Source organism: Neomonachus schauinslandi, chromosome 12, assembly GCF_002201575.2.
Source record: "Neomonachus schauinslandi chromosome 12, ASM220157v2, whole genome shotgun sequence".
NCBI classification, from domain to species: Eukaryota; Metazoa; Chordata; class Mammalia; order Carnivora; family Phocidae; genus Neomonachus; species Neomonachus schauinslandi.
Window position 1 is genome coordinate 88,602,760 of NC_058414.1, and position 6,307 is coordinate 88,609,066.

A 6,307-nucleotide genomic window follows, 5' to 3' on the forward strand; every position below is an offset into this window, starting at 1 on the left:
GTTTGATGACTCAGATGTTCTTTTATTTCCATAACACTCTGACCGTGATATCACAGCTGTTCTTTGGGTGGTTTGTTGGGTTTGTCCCGTGACCCCCACCCCTGCCACAGTCACTTCTTGGCTAAAGAGCCATGCGGTCATTTATGAATATATTGATTAGGAGAAAGCTAGAGATCATTATAAAAAGCCTTAAAAGGAAAGTGGGGTGGACTAGAACCTTCCAGAGGAGGGTGAAGAACTTGAAATTGCTGAGCACAGCGATGGGAATGATCCCTTCCCCATGTGAGAAGGCTGACTGACAGAATTTTTGTTCTTAGAGAATTCGCTGGAAGGAAAGGGGGAAGAGCAGGCTTGCTGTCTGGAAGGAAAGGGGGAAGAGCAGGCTTGCTGTTTTCGGCAATTCTAAACCCTGGAAAAACTATAAAACAGTTGGACTTGGTCTTTGACACAATCCCACCTCCTCTTTTTGTGTCCTCTCTCCCCTACCCTTCATTCAGCCGCTGTGACACCCCCCCCGCCCCAGGCCTGGCTTCCTCAGTTCTCATAAATTTGCCTCTTCTTCCCTCAAATTGAGTATTCTCTTGGTGCCCGATTGTCAGACTTCCCACAGAGGAAATAGATCTGAGGAATCAATTCATAATATGTTTCTCTCTACAGAGTTCTTTGCAAGCTCTTCCCGAGATGTTTGCATTTTAGAAGCATTGCTTTTTAGGGGAATAATATATTTAGTTGGGCTATCCTATGCAAATTGTAAGAAAAAAATAAGGGTATGATGTGACTTCCCCAAGAAAGCTGGGTTAATGTGAACACAAAATGAGGCATGAGGATGCGTATATATTCCAATGTGACTCCATGGGCATCAGATTTCTCTTGGAGTTTTCACATATAGTTTTGGACTCCTAGCTTGAAGAAACACATGGACATAATGGGATACATTTGGATTAGTAAGGAGTAAAGAGGAGGTTCAGCAAGGCCTGGAGAGCTTTCCTCTACTCTCATGAGGGATGTCTTTTAGGAAGGGGGTAGATTTGTTCAACATCATATTGCCAAGGGTGAAACTAGGACCACTGGGTGAAACGTACATGGAGGTTTTGTTTTGTTTTGTTATAAAGTAAGCTCTACACCCAATGTGGGGCTTGAACTCATGACCCCAAGATCAAAAGTCACATGCTCTACCGACTGAGCCAGCCAGGCGCCCCAAGATGGCTGTTCTTTGAATCAGAACTGCCCAAAGATGCAGTGGGCTGTCAGAAGGATGGCTGTTAAGGGGATTCCAGTCCAAATGATCAAGGCTATCCATGAGTGAAATCCCAGAGGGCAGCCTGTGGGTGGAGTAAATTTTTGGAGTAGGGACAGATACCTTCCCAGGGTTTTATATCATCTTCCCTAGGCAAGTGAAGGCTGAGCCTTAAAGATGGCTGGTGTTATCTAGATGAGAGGAAAGAAGGGACCACGGGACCAAGGCTTTTCTTTCTTGCATTCACATAACCACCCAGCTGCGGGAAATGGACATTTCGTTTATTTGCTGTCGTGGCAACTCTCTGCAGGCTCCTGAATGCTTATGAGTATGAATCATTTTTATTTTATCGCTGTAGACTGAGTCCCCACCAAGATAAGGAGGCATCTTGCCAGATCTAGATATGCTCTTTAGATGATAGAATAAATTTAAAAATCTTGAGGATCAAATTAATTTTACTTTTGACCCCAGACAATCTCTCTCTTCCAAAGAAAACTAATCTGAAAGATTTATATAAGGTATTCAAGTTTCTTTGGATCTTATGCAAGCCTGACCCAATCTTACCCCGGTGAGTTTTTTGGTATAGTAGAGCTTTGGGAATTAAATTTTCTATGAACTAGCAAGAAATGAGAGAAAGCAGTACTTGATATGTGCTGGAGACTCTCATACAGTCCAGAAACTTAAAGACCAGTGCAGTTTTATGGGCAATAACTCATAAGCTCTGTATATCCAATTGTGTTCTTTTCCTATTTCTCTCTTATCAGAATCCTTTCTTTCAAGGGTCAAAATTAGTATTTAATAAACCATTATTTACCAGAATGCTATACAAAGCTTTTTTTTTTTTTATAAGATATTTTTTTTTTTTTAAAGATTTTATTTATTCATTTGAGAGAGAGAATGAGATAGAGAGCATGAGAGGGGGGAGGGTCAGAGAGAGAGGCAGACTCCCTGCTGAGCAGGGAGCCCGATGTGGGACTCGATCCCGGGACTCCAGGATCATGACCTGAGCCGAAGGCAGTCGCTTAACCAACTGAGCCACCCAGGCGCCCTGGAATGCTATACAAAGCTTTTAAAAATGCTTATGACTCAGACAATAGAGCAATCACATAAAATCAAATATGTGGATGCTAAGTCACAATTTAAAATTCCCATTTGACTTGTCTGCTCTCCTTAAACCCTGCAAAGAATACTGACAATATTGAAAATTAAGTATCTTTTATGAGTAACAAATTCCTTTCTAATGAAAAATTTTTATGGTGGTTTACCAATGGAAATTGCAAATACATAAGGATAAAACAATAGATTCATGAAACCAATAACCATTAAAATAAAAACTCTAAGCAAACCAGGAATAGAAAGAAACTTCTTAAGCCTAACACAAACCTATAATCAACAAAAAACCTATAGCTAACATCATACTTACTGGTGAAAGACTGAATGCTTTCTCCTTAAGGTAAGGAACCAGGCAAGAATACCTGCTGTCACCATTCCTATTCAACAATGTATTGGAGGTTCTAGGTGGTACAATAAGGCAAGTAAAAGAAATAAAAGGCATGCAAATTAGATGAAGTAAAACTGTCTTTATACCCAGACAACATGATCTTCTATGTAGGAAACCCGAAGCATCTACAAAATAAAGCTCCTAGAACTAATATCTTATATTTGCAGGATACAAGACCAATGTATAAATTCTATTTCTATACACTAGCAGTTAGACATTGAAATGAAAATTACCACTGCCAATAGCCTCAAAAATATGAAATATTGAGGAGCAAATTTGACAAAACACATGAAAGACCTGTACACTGAAAACTACAAAACGTAGCTGTGAGAAACTAAAGAACGCCTAAGTAAATGGAGAGAGAGGTCATGTTCGTGAATTAGAAGAACTGATACGTTAAGATATCAGTTCTCCTGAAATTGATCTATAGATCAAAGCAAACCTAATTAAAATCCTAGCAGAACTTTGTGTGTGTGTGTGTGTGTGTGTGTGTGTGTGTGTGTAGAAATTGACAAGCCAATTCAAAACTTACAAGGGTATTCAAAGAACATTGACTAGGCCAAACAACTTTTACAAAGAAGGACAAAGTGGGAGGACTTAAACTGCTTGACTTCAAGATTAAAAAGTATAATCATAAAGACAGTATGGTATTGGCATAAAAATAGACCTAAGCAACACAATCAGAAGTCCAGAAATAGACCTTCACGTATATATCAATTGCTCTTCAATAAAGGTGCCAGGGCAATTCAATTGGGAAAGGAGAATCTTTGCAACAAACAGTACCGGGAAAACTAGAGGGCCAGATGTGAAAAACCAAAACCAAACCATCAAAAAGCACCTTAACCCTTGCCTCACATAACCTACAAAAAGTAACTTGACATGCATCAGAAACCCACATAGGAGAAGTGAAACTATGAAGTTTCGAGCAGAAGACATACGAGAAGATCTTAGCAACCTTAAATTTGACAAGGATTCTAAAATAGGACACAAATTAAAAACCGAATTAATTGGACATACTCAAGAAATATTTTTTAAAGCCATCGCTATGACAGTGAAAAGGCTGGGTCATATACAGGGAGATATTTGCAAAACATGCAAACTTGCTGCTCTGTAGACATTTATCAAATCAATAAATTTAAAATGTGGCTCCAGCAGTTGCACTATGGCTATTTACCCAACGAATACAAAAACACTGGTTTGAAGGGGTATCTGCACCCCTATGTTTAAAGCAGCATTATTTACAATAGCTAAATTATGGAAGCAGCCCAAGTGTCCATCAACTGATGAATGGATAAAGTGATATACATACACACAATGGAATACTCAGCCATAAAAAAAGAATGAAATCTTGCCATTTGTGATGACGTGGACCGAGCTAGAGAGTTTAATGCTAAGTGAAATAAGTCAGTCAGAGAAAGACAAATACCATATGATTTCACTCATGTGGAATTTAAGGAACAAAACTAATGAGCAAAGCAGAAAAAAATAGGAAGACAAACCAAGAAACAGACTCTTAACTACAGAGAACAAACTGATGGTTACCAGAGGGGAGGTAGGTGGGCGGATGGGTGAAACAGGTGATGGGGATTAAGGAGGGCACTTGCTGTGATGAGCACCCAGTGAGGTAGGGAAGTGTTGAATCACTATATTGGACACACAAAACTAATATTACACTGTATGTTAACTAACTGGAATTAAAATGAAAACTTCGAGAAGTAATTTAAAGGGTGGTACAGAGAATTTTAGTTATTTTTTTTATTATGTTATACAATGTGAAAGTATATTTCTAAAGCTTAAATAGAATCAAAATTGTTGGAAAAATTAAAAATAAATAATTTTTTAATTTTAAAATAAATAAAATAAAAAAATAAAATTTTTTTCTTAAAAAATGTGGCAGTTCCTACTTGTTGGAGCAAGACCTTTTCCCCAAGCTAATGAAGAGGCTTCTCCCAATCTCTGTGACTTCCTCTCTTGCTTAAGATCACATTTTGTGAGTCACATACTCCAGAAAGTTTTGGAATAAGGCTCAAAAATCCAGGCTGAGGCAAACTTGTCAATGGGAAAATTTGTCTTTAGCTTCTCCTCTTTTTTTTTTTTTTTTTTTTTTTCCACAGAACTTTATTCATCTAATGCGAGAGTCAGCAAGTGTTTTTTTTGTAAAGGTCCAGGTGGTAAATATTTTAGGCTTTCTGGGCAATCGGTTCCCTTTCGAAACTACTCACCTGGCTGTTGTAGTGTCAAAGCAGCCAGGGACACCATGGAAACACATGGGCATGGCTGTGTTCCAATAAAACTTTATTTACAGGAACAAGCATTGGGCTGAATGTGGCTTCCAGGCGATAGCTTGCGGACTCCTGCTCTAGGGTTGAATCTATTAGGCAGCATTCATTGAAGTTGAAGCTACACTTTAGCCTTTAGATAATGGGACTGCTAATAAAAGCCATCTGGGTTTCTGAAGAAACTGCTTGAGCCATGTTTTGAATCATACACGAAAGTACACGATCCAGAAGGTTGGAAAGGCATGCCGGGACTGACCACACTGACACTCATGACGTGTCTATGGCACCCCGAGGCTCACAACTCTTGTAGTGTTGTTTACTGGAGATGTGCACAGTAAGCCCTGTTTCTGTGAAGTGTTATAGGTAGAAACTGGATCGTATTTGGTGGCAGAGTAAGTGGGAGGGAAAACAAAGTGGGTGGCAAGTATGGCTCATGTGTCAGGGGTCCCTAAGTTCTTCCATGTTCAGCAATATGTTAGAAGCATTCCCAGACTTGGCGGGTAATTGTACTCATTGCTAAGATTTATTACACTAATGCACTAAGGGTGTACATCTAATCATAAGGGGAAAAGACACAGGCAGAGTCTGGAGGAATCTATATGCAGACTTCCTTATGCTCTATTCCTCCCATGAGGGGTTGCAAAATGCTCACTCCTTTCCATGTGTGATGTTTCTGCCTAGGGAATTCTATTTGAGACTCAGAGCTCAAGGTTTTTCTTGGGGGCTAGTCATGTAGGCACCGATTGCATAGCTAGTACCAAAATTTCAGGCTCCCAGAAGGAAAGCAGGTGTTTAGCATAAACCATGTTGTTTGTACGAGTAGTCCAGGCACTGTAAACCTCCCTTACCATTCAGGGAACCTTCTGAGTGTCTGGTTCCCAGATGCCAACCATGCAAGCAGACTTTTCTAAGGGTAGCAATCTCAGACCTGCTATGTTAACTCTTTTCTACACATACCCCTACTCTGAGACGTGCAAACAAGGGAAAAGGCATGATAGGGCAGGACATAAAGGCAATGGCGATTTTGGATCTTGTATGAATATTAAGTCTTCATGATACGACAGTATATGGGCCCCCATGGGATGATGTGATGTGCGCCGCACTCTGCCTCCCTCACATCGTGACTCGTCTTGGTTCTTATTTACGTCTGTTCATGCTGGTGCAAAACAGCCTCCTCCCAGGCCTCCCTGCCTCCATCCCACTTGTGACAGTATGTTATGCACGGGCTGCCAGTTCATGACCTTGGCTCCCATTTTTTTTTTTTTTATGCTGCTGCTTGTGTTAAAAAAA